At 44.5% G+C, this 23,583-nt stretch overlaps 1 protein-coding gene and 1 long non-coding RNA gene across 11 annotated transcripts in view; one reads left to right on the top strand and one right to left on the bottom strand.

The window, feature by feature from the left end:
- The window catches only part of RFX2 (regulatory factor X2), a 107,813-nt gene that overhangs the window by 19,738 nt on the left and 64,492 nt on the right, over positions 1-23,583 (top strand). The gene's annotated exons all lie outside the window — the stretch shown is intronic.
- LOC112546452 (uncharacterized) lies at positions 7,836-10,853 on the bottom strand. The gene is made up of 3 exons (XR_016348217.1): positions 10,728-10,853; positions 9,202-9,327; positions 7,836-8,003 (listed from the first exon to the last, which is right to left on the bottom strand). It is a non-coding gene; the product is annotated as an uncharacterized LOC112546452 (long non-coding RNA).

Below are 23,583 nucleotides of genomic sequence, written 5' to 3'. Positions count from 1 at the left end.
TGTGGGCTGGCTGGGCTCAGCTCCATTCTCTAGGTGTTGCAGTCTAGTGCACGGGGTTGCAGCATCTCTTAAATTTGGCCCAGCCACCTCTCTGTCATGACAAGGGGGCCAGCTGAGTCAAATGTGAGTGAGTGGTGCTGCAACTACATGTGCCAGGTCATGAGCCCACTCATGCAAATTTGGCCCAGTTGGGACCCTATCAAGAAACTGGGCCAAACTTCCGCAGCTCTGCAGTCCTATATGTGACAATGCCTGGGGAGCTGAGCCCAGCCAACGCTGTGGGCCAGGGGCCAGGAGGGAGCAGTTTGTGTCACATTCTCCGGTAAGTACCAGCCACTTGATGCATCCCCCTGCCCTGCAGCTGAGTGACACCCCACCTTCCTGACCAGTCCCCCCAACCCCAGCCCCCTAATGTGCCTTTCCCCCACAGGAAGGCATCTTCTCCTTTTGTCAGCCCATCCATTTTAGACTCCAAATCTTCCCCCACCCCATTGCACCCTCCGCCCCTTCGGTCCTTCCAACTCGTTCCCCCAGCCCACCCACCTTATCCCCACAACCCACCACTTTGCCCCCTGTTCCCAATGGACCATATGAGGGAAATGGTGTATTTTGGTGGGTGCACTGACACTTTTAAAGTTCCACACCAAAAGACAGAAATTTGGTTTTTCAAGTCTCCTCCGAAAGTTCCTCCCTTCTCAAACAACAGCTAAACTTCATGGTACTCAGTTTATCAATAGTGGAAAAATACTTGTTCAAGGAATTCCAGGTATTTTTAGCTTAGTGGTTACACAGCAAGAGGAACTGAATTGACTGGCACTGAATACAGTTGTGACGGATGCCTTCAAATCCCACTTCTGACTCTACCAGTCTCCTGTTGGCACAGATCAGATAACATCCTTCTACCTCATTTCCTCTTCCCGGAATGAATGTACCCATCCCAGGTCCATCCGCTTTGATACAAAGTTGATACAGACTTTGACTCCCTTTTATGCCAGTGCTGGTGTTATTTCTTTGAGTAACACTGAGCTTCCTTCTGCAGAGAATATAACAATAATCAGTTTTACTGACTTTTGAACTATGGATTATGTTTCTGTTGTAAGCTTGCAACCCGTTGGCCAGACTTTTAGGAGAGGTCCCCTCCCTTTCAAGCACCTAATTTGTGGCTGCTCTCTTTAGATACCCAAAAGTAAGGCTGAGGTTTTGAAAGAGCTTAGACCTGTTCACCATGGCTGCGTCTAGACTGGCGTGATTTTCCGGAAATGCTTTTAACGGAAAAGTTTTCTGTTAAAAGCATTTTTGGAAAAGAGCGTCTAGATTGGCACGGACGCTTTTCCTCAAAAGCACTTTTTGCGGAAAAGCGTCCGTGCTAATCTAGACGCACTTTTCCGCAAAAAAGCCCCGATTGCCATTTTCACGATCGGGGCTTTTTTGCGGAAAACAAATCTGAGCTATCTACACTGGCCCTTTTGCTCAAAAGTTTTGCGCAAAAGGGACTTTGGCCTGAACGGGAGCAGAATAGTATTTCCGCAAGAAGCACTGGTTTCTTATAGTAGGAAGTGAGTGCTTTTGTGGAAATTCAAGTGGCCAGTGTAGACAGCTGGCAAGTTTTTCCCGGAAAAGCGGCTGATTTTCTGGAAAAACTGTCCAGTCTAGACACAGCCCATATGTATGCAGATGTCAGTTACATGAAGTAGGCTAAGATGTAACGTGGTGTCTCTTGACAGCTGGAGTGATGTGAATTTGCCAAGCTATTATCTTTAGGTAGGTGAGTTGGGCTCTAGCATAGGACCGGAGGGCAAGCCCAACCCATGGTGGTCAAAATTTGGGAGATCGTGCCAGAACCTATCAGCTATTGTGACAGGCTGTGTCTGTTACATATAAATCAGGGTATGACACTGTCCCTGCAGTCATGTTTTGACTTATTCAGTGCAGTTTTCATTAGACATATTAATTTGCTGTGATCACCAAGCTGACACGCACTGTTTAAGAACTCGCTTTTTACTGAGCCTTTTCCTCCTCCATTCTGTTTTGCTGATTAAAATGCACTATCTGCGTTTTTGTTGTTACAGGCTCTGTCACTGAAGGAGTCTCTTTGACAGTGTTGTGCTCTCCCGTTGTTACAATCTCCACTGTTTAGTTGTTGCTGTCAGCGTAATAACTTTTCGGCAGTGCGAGGCTATTTTTGCTGTGGAAGATTACTTTGCCTTTTCTCCCCTACACAATTTAGTTACTACAGATCCTCCTCAAAAAGGTATTGAGCAGGGTCACTGTAAGTACTTGTGACAGACTGCACGTGAATATCCTCTTCCAGTGCCATCTCTACATGCAGCTCACAGAAGCGATTTACTAATTCCCAAGCACAGAACTATATATTTGATTTTAGTTAACCCACAGACAGCTCCGTGTTATGAGTCTAGAGCAGGGGTGGCCAACCTGAACCTGAGAAGGAGACAGCATTTACCAATGTATGTTGCCAAAGAGTCCCAGTAATATGCCAGCAGCCCGCTATCAGCTCTCTTATTCTCAGTGCCTCCCACCCGCCGATCAGCATCTCCACTCCCCTCTAGGGCTACGTCTACACTGGCCCCTTTTCCGGAAGGGGCATGTAAATGTCACCAGTCGTCGTAGGGAAATCCGCGGGGGATTTAAATATCCCCCGCGGCATTTAAATAAAAATGTCCGCCGCTTTTTTCCGGCTTTTAAAAAAGCCGGAAAAGAGCGTCTACACTGGCCCCGATCCTCCGGAAAAAGCGCCCTTTTCCGGAGGGTCTTATTCTTACTTTGAAGTAGGAATAAGAGCCTCCGGAAAAGGGCACTTTTTCCGGAGGATCGGGGCCAGTCTAGACGCTCTTTTCCGGCTTTTTTAAAAGCCGGAAAAAAGCGGCGGACATTTTTATTTAAATGCCGCGGGGGATATTTAAATCCCCCGCGGATTTCCCTACGACTGGTGAAATTTACATGCCCCTTCCGGAAAAGGGGCCAGTGTAGACGTAGCCTAGCTGTTTAGCTGCATGTAGGGAGTTCTGGAGGGTGAGAAGAAGAGCAGGGGCATGGCAGGCTCTGGAGAAGGGGTGGGGCCTTGAGGAAAGAAGTGGAGCAGGGCCAGAGTCTGGGACAGAGCTGGGGATTGAGTAGTGAGCACCCCCTGGAACTTTGGAAAGTTGACTCCTGTAGCTCCAGTCCCAGAGTCAGTGCCTGAGCATTAACTTCTGAAGAGCCTTGTGTGGCTCCGGAGCCACAGGCTGGCCACCCCAATCTAGAGGTTTGTTGACATTGGGCATTTCATAAATGAATAAATGACAGACTGCTTTGATTCCAATTGTTTCATTTTAGTAATGGTTGCCTCTCTTTTCTCCTCTGTAATGTGATACAGTCTCGCTTGACCTTCTTATTAATAAACTAGGGAAATACAAAGTAGACGGGACTACTATAAGGTGCGTGTATAACTGGATCCAACCATTGTTGGATAATTACCAATGGAAGGGCATAACAAGAAGGGTTCCAAAGGGATCAGTTTTGGGACGATTTAGATGATGGCATAGAACGTACGCTTATAAAATTTGCAGATGACACCAAGCTGGGAGGGACTGTGAATGCTTTGGAAGATAGGATCATAATTCAAAATGATCTGGACAAATTGGAGAAATGGTCTGAGGCAAACAGGACGCAATTTAGTAAGGACAAATGCAAAGCACTTGACTTAGGGAGGAACAATCAGTTTCACACATACAAAATGGGCAGCGACTGTCTAGGAAGGAGTATTGCAGAAACGAGAGGGAGAAAAAATATTCTCCTTAACCTCTGATGATAGGACAAGAGGCTTAAATTGCAGCAAAGGAGGGTTAGGTTGGACATTATGAAAAAATGCCTACCTGTCAGGGTGGTTAAACACTGGAATAAGTTGCCTAGGGAGGTTGCGGAATCTCCATCACTGGAGATATTTAAGAGCAGGTTAGACAGACACCCGTCAGGGATGATCTAGATGGTGCTTGGCCCTGCTGTGAGGGCAGGGAACTAGACTTGATGACCTCTCGAGATTCCTTCCGTTCTACTATTCTATGATTCTATGAGCAGAGCCAGGGGCAGCTGGTAAGTGGAGTTCTGGGGGGGCCACCTGCCACCCAGGGAAAAGCCAGGACAACCATCCTTCACTCCAGGCCCTGTCTTTCCCCACCTCTCCTCTCCCCATCTCTTCCCCCAACCAAAGCAGCCCGGGGGAATAGTAGGCCTGGGGGTCTGGGACTGGCAGGGGGAGCCTCTTCCCTCCCCGGCCAACTCAATAGCGGCAGAGGAGGAAGCTCTGCTCTCCCAGCTGCAATACTCCACTTCCCACAGGTGAGTGTGTGGGCAGTTCTGTCCCTCTCCCGAATAACACGGCCAGAAGAGCAAACCGAGCTGGGGCTGAGTTGATGCACTACCCCCACAGCTGCCAGTGAGTGCGGGGTGAGGGAGTTGGACCCCTGCTGTATGTGACAGCCCCCCTGCTAGCCCTCTGGCTACTGGCTGACTCCTTTCTCCTTCCACCCACGGTATCTGGGAACACATGACCCCTCATGTCCCACCTAGTGACCATCACTTGCCATGACGCTTCTTTAGTTGGTAATTTGTGATATTCAGCTGGAAATGGTTATACAGATGCAAGATACTGTAACTTCTTATTCATTCAGGGTATGTCTACACTACAAAGTTAATTCGAACTAACGGGCGATAGTTCGAATGAACTTTGATAGGCGCTACACTAGCCTATCAAAGCGGAGCGCTTAGTTCGAACTAGGTAAACCTCATTGTACGAGGACTAAGCCTAGTTCGAACTTACTAGTTCGAATTAAGGGGTGTGTAGCCCCTTAATTCGAACTAGCGGGAGGCTAGCCCTCCCCAGCTTTCCCTGGTGGCCACTTTGGCCAACACCAGGGAAACTCTATTGCCCCCCTCCCGGCCCCGGACCTCTTAAAGGGGCACGGGCTGGCTACGATGCCCATGCCAGGTGCAAGCCTGCCAGCACCCAGCTAGCAGACCCTGCACCTGGCATGGCTCGAGCCAGCCACCCGATGCCCCCCAACCCTCCCCCTCTTTCCGGGACCAGGCTGGCGGCTCCCGGGAGCTTGCCTGGGACCGCAAGAGACGAGCACCCGCCTGGTCTAGTGCGGACATCGTGGACCTCGTCCACAACCTCCACACTAGGCACAGGAAAGTAGCCGTCTAGGGCAGGAGAGCTGCCAGCCTGGCTACCCAGGACCAGGTGTGCATGAAAATCAAGGTGGTCCACTGAGACCCCTGACCCTGATCCCTGAGCTTACAATGGCCGTACTGGGTCAGACCAAAGGTCCCTCTAGTCCAGTAGCCTGTCTGCCGACAGCGGCCAGCCCTAGAGACCCTGGCGGGGATGGACCGACGACAGTGACCAAGCCATTTGTCTCGTGCCATCCCTCTCCAGCCTTCCACAAACTTTGGGCAGGGACACCACTCCTACCCGCTGGCTAATACCACTCCATGGACCCAACCTCCATGACTTTATCTCACTTCTCTTTAAACTCTGTTCTAGTTCTAGCCTTCACAGCTTCCTGCAGCAAGGAGTTCCACAGGTTGACTCTTTGCTTTGTGAAGAACAACTTTCTGTTACTAGTTTGAAGCCTGCTACCCATTCCTTTCCTTTGGTGTCCTCTAGTCCTTCTGTTATGGGAACTAATGAAGAACTTTTCTTTATGCACCCTCTCCACCCCATTCATGCTTTTATAGACCTCTATCCTATCCCCCCTCAGTCTCCTCTTTTCTAAACTGAAAAGTCCTAGTCTCTTTAGCCTCTCTTCATATGGGACCTCTTCCAAACCTCTGATCATTTTAGTTGCCCTCCCCTCTCCCACCCTCTCTCTTCCCCTCTCCCACCTCCTTTTCCCAGTCTCCCCCAGTTTTGTTCAATAAAGAGAGATTCTATTTTTGACCACACGTTTTCTTTATTTTGTACATCAGGAAGGGGGGCTAGGGAAGGGTAAGTGGAAGGAGGTGAGGGAGGAATGGGGTACGAGCCCCCGATTGGGAGGACTGGGCTGGCTCTGCGGGCTTCTGGGGGTGGAAGCTCTCCTGCAGCCCCCCAATTGTCCCCTCTCCCCAGATGGCAGCCTGCGGCAAGTGCAGCCGGTCTGATGGCCGAGTGGTGTGATGTGCCCAGTGTGGGCACTCAGGGCACTCCAAGCCAGGACTGCTTTGCAAGCGGGGCACCCCTGAGAACTGTCTGTCTGGGGTGTGGGTCAGGTCCCTTTAAGCACAGCCCTCGGCTAGCCTGAGACAGCAGCTCCACGCTCTAAGTCCTCATCTGATGCCCTGCCGGCACTGCTTCCGGCCATCCTTAACCCCGGTTCAGGGTCCACTTAATGTGGACATGCTAGTTCAAATTAGCAAAACGCTAATTCAAACTAGTTTTTAGTTCTAGATGTGTTAGTTCGAATTAGCGCTGTATTGTAGACATACACTCAGACGCAAAATCTAATAAATACTTTCTTTTATTTGGTTTTTTTTGGTGAAGCCCAGGACTTTAACAGGGTTCAAAAAAGAACTAGCTAAATTCATGGAGGATAGGTCCGTCAATATTTATTAGCCAAGATGGGTAAAAATGGTGTCCCTAGGGAATGGGCGACAAGGAAGGGATCACTTGATGGTTACCTGTTCTATTCATTCCCTTTGGGGCACCTGGCATTGGCCTCTGTCGGAGGACAGGATACTGGGCTAGATGGACCATTGGTCTGACTCATTATGGCCGTTTTTAAGTTCTTATGAGTTCAGGACAGAATTTGAGGGTTGTCTTTGGATTGCTTTTTCTAATTGGTTTGTGTTTTGGACATGTGGGGCTTTGTGTGTGCACTGGGGTGGGGATACATGCCTGCTATTAACTGATCTTTAATCTGATTCTTTTTCAGTCTCTGTAGAGGTGCATGTATGTACATTCTTTACAACTCCCAGGATACATGCTTCAACTTGTGGTCTCTTAATATTGTTCCTCTACTTGTAAGCAAGGGCATTCTTAGCATTCCTTCCAGTTTGTAGCGTAGCTACACAACATCTAATTATATTTCTTGACAACAACTAGCCAGCCGAAGCTAAGAATTAACATTATAATGGACCATAAGGTTTTGCAATTACTCAAACATGATCTCCAAGGGGCTGGTAGAACACTTGGCCGAGTCCTGAAAACAGCCTTTCTTTTTGGAGGAGTAGCATTCATTCAAATTTCCCTGGTCCTTTGCAAAGTTCCTGCATTGGAAAAGTTACTGGCAACTGTTGGCAATGTGAATTTATTGCCATTAGTACTATTGATCTAGTAGCATATGGTTGTGTGGTGATTATAATGTAATGACTTTACACATGTGAAGAGCCCCACTGAAATGTAGTTACACTCACCAGTGAAGTTATTCACAGGTGTAAGTCTTGGGGTGTTTACTACCACAGAGCCCAGTCCTGCAAAGCGTTTGTTCATATAATTCCTCTGGTGTAACCTTTGTAAGACCAAACATCATTCAAATGACCGACTGCTAGGTCCTATACAAGGCTCTCTGAGTCCACAGCTGTTTCAGCAGGCCCCCTTACAAAAAACATTTAGCACAGAGCCTGTTGCTTAACAGCCGGAAAAATCCATTTCCTTTTTGCCTCAGAGGTAGCAGCTGTTTCACTTCCAAAAAGCTGCTTGATTTTGTTGTTAGCTAAAGAGTTGGGTTTTGGGTTTGTTTGTTTGTTTGTTGGGAGAAAAGGATAAGGGGAGAGCTGTGTTGGACTTGATGGGTGATCCATCAAAGTGTGATCTCATAGAAATGCAGCCGTGTGAGTATTTTAAAGAGCTGGGAAGATATTGGAGAAGGATGAAGGAAAGGTAAACAATGAAGACCAACATTTCTGGACTAGTACTGTTTTATTTTCTTGTTCGTATAGTACCACATAAGATTTTTACCATGCAAGCTGTGATTATTCATGTGTTTCTGGTAGGACACCAGTGAATCGGTCTATAAGAGCTGAAGCTGTAAAATAATTAAAAAATTGATTACTAGGGTTGCCAACTTTCTAATTGCACAAAACTGAACACCCCTTCCCCATTTTCCTGAAGCCCCTCTCTGAAGCCCCTCCCCTTCCTCTTCTCTGAGGCCCTGCCCCATTCCCCCTCACTCAGTTGCTTGCCTTCAATTACTTTCACTGGATTGAGGCAGAGAGTTGAGGTATGTGAGGAGGGGGAGGGCTCCGACTGGGGGTGTGGGCTCTGGGATGGGGCCAGGGATGAGGGAGTTTGGGTGCAGGAGCCGAGTCCAGGCTGGGTCAGGGTGTTGGAGTGCAGGGGTGGGTTCAGGGTTCTGGCAGCACTTACCACAGCTCCCAGGAAGTGGCTGCCAGGACTCTGTGGCCAATAGGTATATGGGCAGCCAGGGAGGCACTGTGCAGTACCCACAGGCTCTGTGCCTGCAACTCCCATTGGTTTCAGTACCCAGCCAATGGGAGCTGCAGAGCTGGCATTTGCGTTGGGGACAGTGTGCAGAGGCTCCTTACACATAGGGGCTGCCACTTCCGGGTGCTGCATGGAGCAGGGTTCCTCGGGAGCACGATGGCAGCTGGCTCCCTGGGAGCAAGACTGATAAGCTAATGCTCATCGGTTAACTGTTTAAATGGTCACGCTTTTACATCTCTAGTTAGATGCACACTTGCTTTCTCTATCCTTCCCCCTCAGTTTGCAGGCTTGAAAGTGTCTCTAAAAAGCATAGGTTATCTAGACATGAAGGATCAAATCTAAACTTCCGGAGCCATGCTTGAGCATGTTGCATGCTTTGGTAGAATCCACAGGGAAAAAATAGGAAGTAATCCTCCACCCAAAGCTGCAGACTGGCAGCAGATCTGTTTCACTGAAAGAAGGAAGGATCTGAATGACCCAACCCTCCTCCTCCCTATACTCTTTCTGCAGCTTTTCAAATTCTTCCCTTCCGAGGCTTTGGGCTGAGTTCGATTGTGGCTTTGGCCTCCTCTGTAAAGGCAGGTTTGCCACATTATACCAGAATCGAGGTGGTACAAACATTACAAGTTAGAAACAAAAACCGAAAACAGGTAAAAATCGTTAATGGAGTCTTCCATCCAAGGGCAGCTGTTTTGTGTCCCTTGGAGGCAATCCACTTGGGCGGTACCCACCTGCAGACATGTGTCCACATGTATGATTGAATTATCAGGGCAACTCACCAGACACATCTGTGGGAATCTCAGCAAACTCTGAGTGGCCTTTAGTTGTGGTCTTTCCAAATTAGCCTAGAACTCCGCTCACTTTCAGGGCACAGCACATTCTGCTTTAAATCGATGCTGTCACCCCTTTAAAAAAATTGGAATGAAATAATAGTTACTACTTAATGCATATGAGCAACAATGCTGTTCTGGTTGCCTAGCAGCCAGCTAGACACACTGGAGAATAAAAAAGCCTGTCTGACTAAGCAATGTGGTTGGAGCTGTTTTTTTTAAGTTTGCGGGTGGAACCTGACCCAGGGAGCTCATATTTTAAGGAGGGGGAGGAGGTGGGTGGAATTTACCACTAATGGATATTTTAGTTCTAGTAGGATCATCACTTTCCCCCACCCTGTTTTTCCTCTTCATTTTTTAATGCTTTAGAAAAGGAATGAGGAAAAATCTCCAAATCTGGTGCAAGCACAAGCGTAGGTCTCCCTTCCTTCCTTGTGCAGCCTGGAGAGTATTAGTATTTTATGTTTTTTTCAAGATGCAAGTCAGATTTGCAGCAAGCTCCATGTGTGCTGGGAAGTGGCAGCTATAGTTGCAAAGGAAAGAAAGAGAGAAAAAGAGAAAGAAACAAAGAGAAATAAAGAGAAAGAAAACTGAGGTTCTTTCTTCTTTGTCTTTAGAAACTAAGAGGATTTTTCTCTTGCTTTTATATATACAAAAAGTGGACTAAGATGGTACATGCATAGACCTATTTCAGCATTGCCAACCTTAAGCCTTTAAAAATCATGAGTCAGTCCCCAAAAAATCATGCACCTGGTATAAAAACCGTGGAATTTTAAAAGCAATACATTATTGGTTCTGTTTATTTGCCCTCTGGTATTGGAGCCATTAAAAGTCAAATTTTCAAGCCTTTTCCACACAATCCTGAGGGCTAGAAACTTTTGTGTGTCTGGTTTGTTTTTAATGGACACTCAGATTCCCTGGTAATATTACAGGACTCCAATAACTGGGGCTTTAAGAGAACTGCCAAAAATCACCACACGTACATCAAAATAACAGAGTTGTCAACTCTTGCAATTTTAATGTCCTTGGATTGGCCTTGTGACCTTTTTAATATTTTTAAGGCTGGGATGGGCCTGGTTGACTTGAAGGACTGATCATGGAATCTTTGATCCTTCTTAGATCGGCCGTGATTACTAGCAGTTACCATTTTAAACTGACACCTGGAAAATGAATTGGTTGGTCTTAGTTTCTAGCAGTTGTCAGTCTGTTGGCACCCATTACCCTGTTCATTGGCAGCCTTGGTCGAGAGGCTAAAAATTAGCTAACTCCCTCTCTCTCTATGAGCTGGCTCTTCCCGGTCAAAATGGGTTGTGCCCACGAAAGCTCATAATACTATCTATATATCTATATATTTTTAGATACATTTCTATCACTATTCTATATATTTTTTGTTAGCCTCTAAGGTGCTACAGGGCTGCTGTTGTTTTTTATGGTTAAAGCATGTTGGTGAGGGACAGCATTATGGAAGGTCTTACCACTTCTGCCTTCTCTGTACCACCTTCAGGGTTAAACAGAGGCCTTTGTTCTTCAGTTCTCAGTCTAGCATATTTCATACTTAATTAAGTCCTGCGGCTCCTCCTTCAGCTGATGGGAAGGGCCTTGCTTCCATGAGCTCTAGCCACTGATCAAAGTACAATAATCAAATAGGCTGGTATCTTTCACTGAAGATCAGACCCCCACCTCCTCCTTTTCTAAAAATCAGCCATGAAGGCTGCAGACTGTAGCAATAAAGATGCACTGTCCACTTAGAACACTTTTAAATAGTGTTTTATATGACTAGGCATTTGACAAGTCCAAAAATAATCGGTCAGTTCTAATGTAAAAATTGGTCCGATATTTTAAAGCACTAATTTATTAGAATACTGTAGTGACAAAAAAGAATACGACTTTATGATCTGTCATGCTAAACCTTAAATAGATACAAATGCATCACTACAATACATGTAACTCAGAAAAATGTGAAACACAATGAAATAATGTTCTAAGAAATGAAAGAAAATATACCAAGCCTGATGCTCCATTATCCTGCTTCTGGTGGATTCATTGACACCTTTGCAAAGTGTTCATGAAAGGCATATTGTGTAACCTGGTCCAATATGCATTTTTCTCATTGCTGGTTTTATGCTTTTGGGGTATGTTCTCCAGTTTTCTCACCTTTTATTTCTGTCTTGGCATTCCATTGGTCTTGACCACCTGTCTGATTTACAGAGACAGGGTGAAATTCACTCCAGTTTCTGTTAATGCCACTGGGAACATCTTCCAGGAAGTGGTCACATGCTCTACAGTGCCATTGGGCCAAGTCATCTGACTGAACACGGATTCCACCTCCCAGGGATTGACCACAACTAGATGGCAGAAGACTGCTGAGTACATCCATTTGTGTCAGTGACAGTATTAAAAAAAGCCTTTAAAGTTCAAGCACAAAATCTTGGTTAAAAGCATTAAAGCACAGTTTTTTTGTAGGGAGTTTAAAGCAATGATTTACAATCCCGTGGATTTCATTTCTGTTACTTATGATTTCCTCTTGCAGAAGAGAGAATGCCTTATTGTAATTCTGATATCTTAAACTGGAAGACTGAGCTATCACTGGATAAAAGCCTGAAAAAAATCTGTTTCATTTTCATGCCATAGTCATTTAAAAACTCCTAAAAATCTCAAATATTTAGAATTAGCAACGTTTCCTAAAAACTTAGTCTTTAATCAGTGTGAAGATGAGCCAATGTCATGGTGACCTTAAAAGTGAAAGAACTTTGGCTTCAGAATCGGAGCTGTGGGATAAATTCTGCAGTCACAGTTCCCACTGATGTTGGGAGCGTAAAAGGGTAACATGTGGCTTTAATAATAATTAGCAAGTGCAGAAGAATTTTTATGTTTCAGTTCATGCCATTGTATCTATGATTGTCTTCCATTTCTACCAATCTAGCAAAATTTTTTAAAAATTCCTGTATTTTCATACCAACCACCTTAGCACTTTCTTAAAACACTCTTTAAGACTTTATTCTGAGCAAGGAATTCCAGCCTCAGATCTCACCACAATAATGCTGAAGGTGGAGTTCAAATTAGCTTCACATGTTCGCAGAATTCTGAAAAAATACTCTTCAGTGCATTTCTTCTCTGAAGCATTACTATTATAGGACACAAAAGCAGCCTCAAACTTTCTCCTCTCGGGCTTGTTTGTTTGCATGGTAGTGTTGTTTTTGTTGTACACTTGCTGTGTTGTAGCCTATACTTCATACTTCCTGTAGAAGCTGGAAGAGAAGACAATCACTTGCATAATGACTAGTAATCACCTCAAAGAGAGGTTAATTTGTTGATATTTTTAAAATAAAAGAGGGATTTAAAAGTGTTCTTTTCCTGGACATTTGCTTTTAAGAACACTGTCTGCCTGGATTGTTTTATTATTTCAGGATAAATAGAATAAACCTTCCCTCCACCCCACCTCCTTAGTTACTATAGAGAAGAAATTATTTATCAGTCCTCCCAGGGCTTCTGAAAATAATCACTGACATATTAAGTGTGTTTTCGATCTGGTTAATGTGTGATGGCGGGGGCGGGAGAGAGGGATAGGCTAGGGGATAGCATTGTTTGGTTTGGGAAGTATTCTCTCTGTCGCCGAGCAACCAGCCCTTGGAAACGGGAGTGGACTGTGTCACCCATAGCAACCGTTGTTACTCGACAAACAATGTGGGCCAGTGCAAACAGAGCCAAGACTGTAGGCTCCAGTTTTTAATTGAACATCTGCATGTGTTTTTCTCTGATTAAATGGTGTTTGAGTTTGATTTGTCTGTGACAGGTATGCTTGGGCCAGTTTTGTGTGGCTATTGACAAGATGCATGAGTAGCTTTCCCAAATTTAATACCTTTTGTTTATTCTTATATGAAGTTGAGAGGGGACTCTCCCTCCTATTTCCTGTAATCCAGAAAAAATATTCTCAAAATAAGAATAATTATCTATTTCTACCAAGAAATGTCTCTGATTTCTTCCTGTCTGGATATGTATTTCATAGTTACTTAAGATCTTGCAATTAGTTTGATAATTAGCATAATCCTGATATATTAACATTGAGACATATGAAACTTTTTTGTTTATATTTTTAATCCTAATGTTGCCCTTTATTGGGTATATAGAATGAAAGGGGTTTTTGGTTATCAGAATCCCTCTTCCCCTCCACAAGTTTGGTAGTACAAACTCATATCTCCAAGCCAAAAATATTGGCTAGAAGAATTTTTTGCCGGGGCAAATGACACAACACAGTATTTACTTCAGACTTGGGGACACAGTTCATCTGTTTTTTTTTCCTGTAGGTGACAGCTGTTAAAAAGGAGGACTGCGAGACCAGTGCACACTCTTACATGCTTTTATCTTTTTATATTAATCTGGAATGCAGTCGGTCTTATCACCATCCTAACCCCAAAGTCTACGATGGCTTTTTCTAACTAAAGAGCATTAGAATGTGCCCCCCACCCTGCAAAAAACCTGCTTTCCTACTCTAGCGAAAGGAGCTTTTCCCTTCTGTCTTCTTTCCATGAAGAATCACGTCTCTGTGTGTGGCTAATACAATTAATAGCCTTGTATCTTCCTTTTATTTGGGTGGGTTTTGTGTAGTTCTGAGTGTTGCAGCACACATCTTGTTACCAATAGCCTAATGAACAGCTCCGAGAATCTGAACAGGCTTTAACTTTCCCTGTGCTTGTAGCAGAGCAACAGGCTGGAAAATGATTTCTCCTGTTGCATTACTCACATTCAGTCCTGCAATGAAACAGATGAAGTAATTAGCAATCAGTTGTGACTGGTACCGCCTGGACCACAACACGCAACCTATGACTCTGAGATGAATGCATTTTAAAAAGTGATAATATGTCCTTTCTCCTGCTGCATTTATTGCAGAATTCCTTAATTTATACATTTTAAAAAACATTTACAGGAAGAGTTTCTCTTGGCATCACAACAAATGGTTTGGTAGTACTTTATAGACTAACAAAACATGTAGATGGTATCATGAGCTTTCATGGGCACAGCCCACTTCTTCAGATGAAACTCCGGTCATCTGAAGAAGTGGGCTGTGCCCACGAAAACTCATGATACCATCTCCATGTTTTATTAGTCTATAAAGTTCTACCAGACCATTTGTTGTTTTTTTTCTGTACCGACTGACTCGGCTACCCCCTGAAGCTTCTTGACATCACGTTGGTCTGGTCTGATGCCAGCCCCAATTCCCTGGGTGCACTTTACTGTGTGCTCTGAAATTCTGTTAGCTGGACTGGATATGTTTCTTTAAACTGGCTCGGCCCTTCCTGATTCCAGTCCCATAATAGAACTGTCTCTGTTCTAATTGGTTTGGGCCACACCTGACAGATGGGTTCTGAGCTTAGTTCAAGCTTTAAGAGAAAGCACATTGGTGTCTTCTGGGCAGGTGGATAGGTTGAGAGAGAAGGGACAGAGAAGTCCCCCAGGCATTTTAAATGGACAAAGGAAAGAAACTTGTTCCCAGTGTCAGAAAGGAAACAAGATTTCTTGCCCTGCCTGGGAAAAGGGTATTAGGAACTTTTCTCATAAATAAAGCAGTTTCTTATTGATTCTATTCTTGCTTCATCTGCCCTGACTGACTTTTGAAGCTGCCCTGCATAGGCTCAGAATTTATGTAATAATACTACTCTCATTTGGTCATCCCAAATATCATATTTTTCAAGCCTCTGCTGCCCCTGTGGTAGAATTTCACCCCAGAGAGCTCCAGTTTGCTGGACCAGTTGCTATTTTAAAATCTAATTAGAAGGTTTCTTTTTTATGAATGACTGCAATTGATGTTTGTGGTTTGTTCACCCAAACTCTCTGAGCACTCATGAATGGGGCTATATAAATATAAATAACAATAATGTGTTGGCAGGAGATACTCCTGTGTTTGCTTTTCACCAGATAGGCATGACAGGGACAGCTGCGGCTGCCCCACATCTAAACTGAAATACAGAAGTGCACCTGCCACTTCACAGTTAACTTGACCAGGGCTGACCAGCTTTTCCTGCTCCCTTTCAAAAAGATTGTCTGACCTAAAGACACAGAAACTAAGGACTAGTGACCAGATAGGTTTAGATCAAGCTAATGTGTTGGAGTAAAAATAGAGAGCGAAATACCATTTTTGTACAATACTTAATCGTCCTATAGAATTCTCTGCCATAAGAGAACCTAGAACAGCAGAGTTTGAAAAGGGGCTCAGTTTTGTAGCCAATATTTGTAGTTATACATCCTAAAATGAGAGTAATCAAATTTCACGTTTAAGAGGATAAGCTGACCACTGCATGGCTCAGGAAATAACTTTCTTCTCACCTTGTGCCGTGTGTTGCTCAGTTACTTGGGGCCATTTCTCCCTCTCCACTTTCCTTTGAAGTATCAAGTGTTCTCCATTGCCTAAAGCAGGATACTAAGCTTGAAGGCCCAATGACCTGATCCTTTTCTGTCCTGTAAATATCTTGTTACATGTACAATGCTGAAGTCAGGACTTGGCAGGCTTATAGAAAAGGAACAGACATCTCCATGTACAGGTGCTCCCCGAGGGACAAACATCCAATTCACGAACAAAAGCTCACTGCTAGCCTCGGGGAGCAGGCAAGAGGTGCAGGTGGCCACAAGAGCCAGCTCCTACAGCCCCAGTCCTATACCCAGGCCGTCCTCTTCCCCTCCCGCCCGCCGCATACTCTCCCACTGGCACGGCAGCCCCCAGCCCCTGGATGGACCCCCCCCCCACTCCTGGTGGGCTGCACCCACTCACCAGGAGCCAGTGAGCAGTACAAGTGCAGGCCGGAGGACTCCGGAGGAGCAAGGGGTGGAGAGAAGTGGTGCTTTGAAGGGGAAACCGCCACTTCTCTCCAGCTGTGCGGCCACCCCTCTGTTCCTCTGGAGTTCTCTGGTCCAGGCTCTTGCTGCTCACTGCTTCCTGGTGAGTGGGGGCTGGACACAGCTGCTCTGTGTGTGTGTGTGGGGGGGGGGGGGGGGAAGGGAGATGGTAGTTGAAGGATGGAACTGGGTGCTGCTGGATCTGGTGCTGATCCCACAGGGGAGGAGGTCTGGAGGATGGGCTGGCCACAGGACCAGCGCAGAGTTCACGGAGGGGGGCATTTGGGGAATGGGACGGGCCGCAGGAGCTCATGCTGAGCCTGTGAGGGAGGGGCCGGCTGGAGCATGCCCAGAAGTTCCTTTCGGAATCTTCACCTAATCCTTATCCTCCAGTGACTAAACCTGCCTTCCCTCAAGCACCAGCATTCAAGGTTGAATAAAAAACTATTTCTTAGTCAATGTTATTTTTTTTCTGTTTTGCTTAATTTAATTACTACTATTGCAACCATATTGCTTTAGTAGTAATACTAATAGTAGTAATTTAATTATTACCATTTCAACAGTATTATTTTCCACTATTTTTCATTGCACATATACAGTATTTAAGCTACATTATGGACTAAATATTAGGCTTTTGCGGGCTGGCCTGGGAACCTAACCACCATTTATAACATTGTTTCAATGGGAAAATGTGTTCCGAATTCCAAACAATCGACTTACAAACAAACTTTTGGAACACAACCCATTAGTAAGTTGCAGACTTCCTGTAATCATTTATCAAGCATGCTGAAGTCTGCATGTGTATTATATTAACAGTTTGGGATCTGTTTCCATTCCTATCTTTAAAAAAAATCAACTTCCCTTTAAAACTAGAACCCTTAATTTTCTGTTACTTAAATTATCATTGTAAATTTGTGTGTGTTCCCTTAACACATCTAAATGCACTTTGTTTTCATCAGTGAAGTACTGTGTTTGGATGAAATATTGGACAGCACTGGGGTGTGAGAGACAATGAAAGTTTGGCACTTTATATCATTTTTAAGTCTTCGGAGTGTAGACAGATTAAGCCATTAGTAGCCTAAAGGTGAAACTAAGCACAATAGCAAATGGGATTAGTTTCAGTACTTCTAAGGGCGACTGAAATGGTGTGTTTTGGATATGGCTACTAGAACTCAGGTCTGAAGGAGCTATGTTCTCCTTCTGACATTCTTAAAGTTCTGGAAAATGAAAAGTAAAATAGATCGCTTTGTGTATGGGAAGTTCCTTGTGGTTTGACTGCTGCTCAGACATTTACTCTCCTTGAATTCATGTTTGAGATACCACACACATCACTATTCTGCTATTAGCTGCATATGCTGTTGCTGCTTCTGCCACACATTCGACTGACTCCTAAGGAAACCCTATTTAAATTATCCACACAAAAAAGTGCCTAGCACTCTCCCACATCTGTGAAAGGGAAATGTAAAGAAACAATGAAGACCATTGTACAGTAAACTTCCGATAATCCGGCACCTTTAGGACCCAGGGGGTGCCAGATTATCAGATATGCCGGACTATCAGAAGGGGGGCCTATGAGGGGTCTGGAGTGAGGTGGGAGGGGATGCCACCCCAGACCCCTCATAGACCCCCCTTACGATAGTCCAGCTCTGCCCCAGGCGTCCCTGATTCAGCCGCTGCTGGTCAGTTTCAGCAGCAGCTGAATCGGGGATGCCTGCAATAGAGCAACTGGGGTGCTGCCGGGTTGGTCCCTCAGCGCCGAGGGACGGCGCTACGGCACCAACCCAGCAGCACTCCAGCTGCTATAGGGGACGCCTGGGACAGAGCAGCTGGGGTACTGCCCGGTTGGTCCCGTAGCGCCGCCCCTCGGCGCTGCAGGACCAACCTGGCAGCACCCCAGCTGCTCTGCTCCAGGGGTCCCCAAGTCAGCCGCTTCTGAAACAGATCAGCAGCTGATTCCAGGAAGCAGGGGCAGAGCAGCTCTGCCCCGGGCTTCCTGGAATCAGCCGCTGATCTGTTTCAGCAGCTGCTGAATCGGGGACCCCTGGGACAGAGCAGCTGGGGTCCTGCCGGGTTGGTCCCGCAGCACCGTCCTTTGGCGCTGTGGGACCAACCCGGCAACACTGCAGCTGCTCTGCCCCAGGCATCCCCAAGAGCACCTGGGGTGCTGCCGGGTTGGTCTCGCAGCCCCGAGGGGCAGCGCTACGAGACCAACCGGGCAGCACCCCAGCTGCTCTGCTCCCAGCTTCCCCGATTCAGCTGCTGGTCAGTTTCAGCAGCAGCTGAATGGGGGAAGCCTGTCCGGCTGCCCCAGCACTTCCGGGTTCCTGATGGTGCCGGACTATCAGGAGTCCCGGAGCATTGGATGCCGGACTAATGGAGTTTTACTGTACGTTCCTGGCTCCATGATAATATAATAGCTATTTAACATGATTCAGTTCCATTAAATCCAATTCAAGACTGAAAGTGTATTTGTATAATTAACAATTGCTATTAAAAGTCTCTTCCTGGTTTATATTTTTCACGAGGACCAAGTTGCTGAAATACAGACAGACTGCTTGGTGTCCTGGAAAGCCTTGAAACCTATGTTTTGGGTTCATCTGTGTTTCCAGGTAACTAGAGCTCTCCCAGAAGTACTGTTTTGTCTCTTTTAATTTAATTTAACGTAATCAGTGGAAGGTTCTGGTGCCTTCTGTCCTTATAACATTCTGAAGCAATTCAATCAATTAAAAAGCAGAGATTCCAGAACCAGCCCATTATCGGGTTCCTTGCCATTTTCATCCTTCATTTACCTCATGTTATTGAAAGGACGCATGCTATAACCCGTAATTCACAAGAGTGCTTGGGTGAGCCTGTTTTGCATGCCAGGGTATTTCCACCTATGTTCTAAGTTTGAGGAGCAGAGAGAAGGAAAGATCAGCCACAACTGAGTGTACTATTTTAAACAACATAACAATAGGCTTGGATACCATAATGAAGGGCATGTTAAACCACACGGATCCTCATCACTGGTCCCCGCCATCACCAAACCTGATGGTGAATCAAGGGACGGATTAAGGAGGAATTGTTGGTGCCTGGGCCCAGTGGTCAGGGCTCCCTGGTGCAACCATAAGTCTGTGAATAGCTGGTGGCATATGAGTGCATGTTGCTGCTGCTGTCAGACAAGGCTTTTCGGTACCTCAAGTTGTATGATCTAGCGAAAGTGGGAAAGCAGTGGCACATTCCCATTTGCTTTGGACGCTGTTGACTGTGCAGGGACTGGGATGCTAGATATTGGCATGGAGATCGTGTTTCTGATGGGCCTACATTCAGCATATTCTTAATGTACTGCTGCATTTTCCAGGTTTTTTTTCTAAAAACAGAAATAGGAAAGGCTATTCTTTCCTGATATTTTTTCCCCTCTGATCTCTCTATAAATCAGGAAATACTGTAATGTTGTGAGTGAAACTGATTTTAGGATTTCTAGACACATTGCATTTTGGAGATGCGTTGAGCTTAGCTGCCATACTTGCAGATACTTTGAGGTGTGCCTATTACTAACAACCATCTTGAGAGCTTTTTCTCTTTATAGGCACCCTCTGAGTTCTCCAGTCTTTCCAAACTGGAAAGAAGCCATATTGATTAGCTTCTGTTAGACCCATAGGAACAGAAGAGGGGCTTAGTCCAGCTGTCAGACAGTAGTAAGGGTTTTGTTTCTGGTCAATAAGCTTTTAGAGATGGATAATCTGGAGTCAATCTTTCCCAAAGTTTTTGAGAGTATTTGACCTGGGAATCTGGTCCAGAGTAATTTCTGGCAGTCTGAAAGTGTTTGCTAACATGCGCCTCCTGCTTTTAAGTGCTTTTATGGGCTGGGGATAAACTTTCTTCCCTTGATCTGAATTTTAGAGAAATTCCTAGCATTTTTGGAGATGGTGTGTCCTGGAACTATAACCAAAAAAAGACGGCTGAATGTGTTGGGTTGAGGGTAAAAGCAGGGAACAATCTATTTCTGATGCAGATATTATCTTACATAGTTCTGCCTTAACCTGGCTTAATTACTTGAGTTGATGTTGGTTTCATACTTTGTAAAATCATTTTAAAAAGTTGGTTTTATCTCCTACACCTTATATGCTTCAGTAAAAACGCAATTATTTCCCTTTTAGGGCAGTTTTTTAAATAGAGGATAGGCCAAAAGTGGCAAGTGAAGTGGAAAATATTTGGCCACATGATACCTTCTTAAATAAGTGTGGCATAGTTGTTCTTGGATAAATCCGATACATATTAAGCATTTATTGATGAAGAAATGGAAAAGCTACAGCCCTCTGTCTCCTTGTTACTCAGTATTTTCAATTACTGTGGAAGGTGTGGAGAACTAATCTTCTGTGTAGTGTTTATATTTAAACTGTTTTCTTTTCATTCTTATATATGTAATATATGCAAGACTAAGAGGAAAAACAACTGAGGAAAATTGGCAGATTTTCAAAGGGACATTCATAGATTCATAGATTCATAGACTTTAAGGTCAGAAGGGACCATTATGATCATCTAGTCTGACCCCCTGCACAGTGCAGGCCACAGAATCTCAACCACCCCTTAGACATTATTAAGGGCCAAAAGAAAACTATTCCATTGCATAGGGAAGATAGAAAGTATGGCAAAAGACATCCTTGGCTTACCCAGGACATCTTGCATGATCTAAAAATCAAAAAGGAGTAATAAAAAAGTGGAAACTAGGACAAATTACAAAGGATGAATATAAGCAAACAATACAGGTATGCAGGGACAAGGTTAGAAAGGCAAAGGCACGAAATGAGCTCAGTGTAGCTAGAGACATAAAGGGTAACAAGAAGACATTCTATAAATGTAACAGAAGCAAGAGGAAGAGCAAGGACAGGGTAGGCCCATTGCTCAGTGAGGAGGGAGAAACAGTAACAGGAAACTTGGAAATGGCAGAGTTGCTTAATGACTTCTTTGTTTCGGTCTTCACCAAGAAGTTTGATGATGAAGGGATGCCCAACATAGTGAATGCTAGTGGAAATGGGATAGGCTTAGAAGTTGTTTTTAAAAAAAAAAAAAAAACAAGTTAAAAATTACTTAGAAAAGTTAGATGTCTTCAAGTTACCAGGGACTGATGAAATGCATCCTAGAATACTCAAGGAGCTGATAGAGGAGGTATCTGAGCCTTTAGCTGTCATAATGGAAGTCGGGAGAGATTCCAGAAGACTGGAAAAGGGAAAATATAGTGCCCATCTATAAAAAGGGAAATAAGAACAACCCTGGAAACTACATACTGGTCTTCTGTGCAGGAAAGATAATGGAGCAAGTAATTAAATAATTCATCTGCAAACATCTGGAAGAAAATAAGGTGATAGCTAATAGCCAGCATTGATTTGTAAAGAACAAATCATGTCAAACCAATCTGATAGCTTTCTTTGATAGGATTACAAGCCTTATGGATAAGAGAGAATTGGTGAACGTGGTATACCTAGACTTTAGTAAGGCATTTGATATAATCTCCCATGACCTTCTTATCAATAAACTAGGCAAATGCAACTTAGATGGGGCTACTATAAGGTGGGTGCATAATTGGCTGTATAGCCCTTATTAAGAGTAGTTATTAATGGTTCACAGTCATGTTGGAAGGGCACAACGTGAGGTTTTGCAGAATAGTGATAGAAATGTAGCCGTGTTAGTCTGGGGTAGTTGAAGCAAAATGCAGGACAATGTAGCACTTTAAAGACTAACAAGATGGTTTATTAGATGATGAGCTTTCGTGGGCCAGACCCACTTCCTCAGATCAAATAGTGGAAGAAAGTAGTCACAACCATATATACCAAAGTATACAATTAAAAAAAATGAACAAATATGAAAAGGACAAATCACATTGCAGAACAGGAGGAGGATGCGGGGGGGGGGGGGGGGGGGGAGGAAGGAAGGTAAGTGTCTGTGAATTGATGATATTAGAGGTGGGGAGAGTGGGATGTTTGTGAGTTAATGGTATTAGAGGTGATAATTGGGGAAACTGTCTTGGTAATGGGTGAGATAGTTTAAATGTTTGTTAAGTCCTTGTTGGCAAGTGTCGAATTTTAACATGAATGACAGTTCAGAGGATTCCCTTTCAAGTGCAGATGTAAAAGGTCTTTGTAGCAGAATGCAGGTGGTCAAGTCATTGAGAGAGTGTCCTTTCTGGTTAAAATGGCAAGAAACTGTTTTCTCTTTGTGATCTTGTCTGATATCTGTTTTGTGGGCATTAATCCTTTGGCGAAGTGTCTGAGATGTTTGTCCAATGTACATAGCAGACGGACACTTTCGGCACATGATAGCATAGATTATATTTCTGGATGCGCAGGAATATGTGTTCTTGATCTTATAACTCACTTGGTTAGGTCCAATAATGGTATCAGCAGAATGAATATGTGGACAAAGCTGGCAACGGGGTTTGTTGCAAGGGAAGGTACCAGGGTTGGTATTAGTGTGGTATGTCCTGTGGTTTTTGCAGGGTTTTGTTTTGGAACTGGTTCTGTTCAATATCTTCATCAACAATTTAGATGATGGCATAGAGAGTACGCTTATTAAATTTGTAGATGATACCAAGCTGGGAGGGGCTGCAAGTGCTTTGGAGGATAGGGTCATAATTGAAAATGATCTGGACAAACTGGAGAAATGGTCAAAGGTAAATAGGATGAAGTTTAATAAGGACAAATGCAAAGTACTCCACTTAGGAAGGAACAATCCGTTTCACACAGAATGGGAAGCGCATGTCTAGGAAGGAGCACTGCAGAAAGAGGTCTAGGGGTCATGGTGGACCACAAGCTAAATATGAATCAACAGTGTGACACCATTGCAAAAAAAGCAAACATCATTCTGGGATGCATTAACAGGAGTGTTGTGAGCAAGACACGAGAAGTCATTCTTCTGCTCTACTCTGCACTGATTAGGCCACAGTTGGAATATTATGTCCAGGCTCTAAGCACCACATTTCAGGAAAGGTGTGGAGAAATTGAAGAAGGTCCAGAGCAACAAAAATGAAGAAAGGTCTAGAAAACATGAGCTGTGAGGGAAGACTGAAATAATTGCACTTGTTTAGTTTGGAAAAGAGAAGACTGAGAGGGGACATGATAGCGGTTTTCAGGTACTTAAAAAGGTGTCACAAGAAAGAGGGAGAAAAATTGTTCTCCTTGGCCTCTGATGATAGAACAAGAAGCAATGGGCTAAACTACAGCAAGCGAGGTTTAGGTTGGACATTAGGAAAAACTTCCTAACTGTCAGAATGGTTAAACACTGGATTAGTTAAGCACTAAATTGGCTAGGAAGGTTGTGGAATCTCCATCACTGGAGATATTTAAGAGCTGTTTGGACAGACAACTTTCAGGGTTTATTGAGTCCAGCAGGGGACTGGACTTGATCATGTCTCAAGGTCCCTTCCAGTTTTAGTGTCCTATGATTCTATGTTCATAGAATACAAACACCTTTTGGAGAAAATATTCTCTTAGTGCCTCTTGAGAACAAAATGGTCCTGATACTTGA

Source organism: Pelodiscus sinensis, chromosome 32 (assembly GCF_052426305.1).
Source record: "Pelodiscus sinensis isolate ZL-2025 chromosome 32, ASM5242630v1, whole genome shotgun sequence".
NCBI lineage: Eukaryota > Metazoa > Chordata > Testudines > Trionychidae > Pelodiscus > Pelodiscus sinensis.
This window is presented reverse-complemented; position numbering and strand designations above follow the sequence as displayed.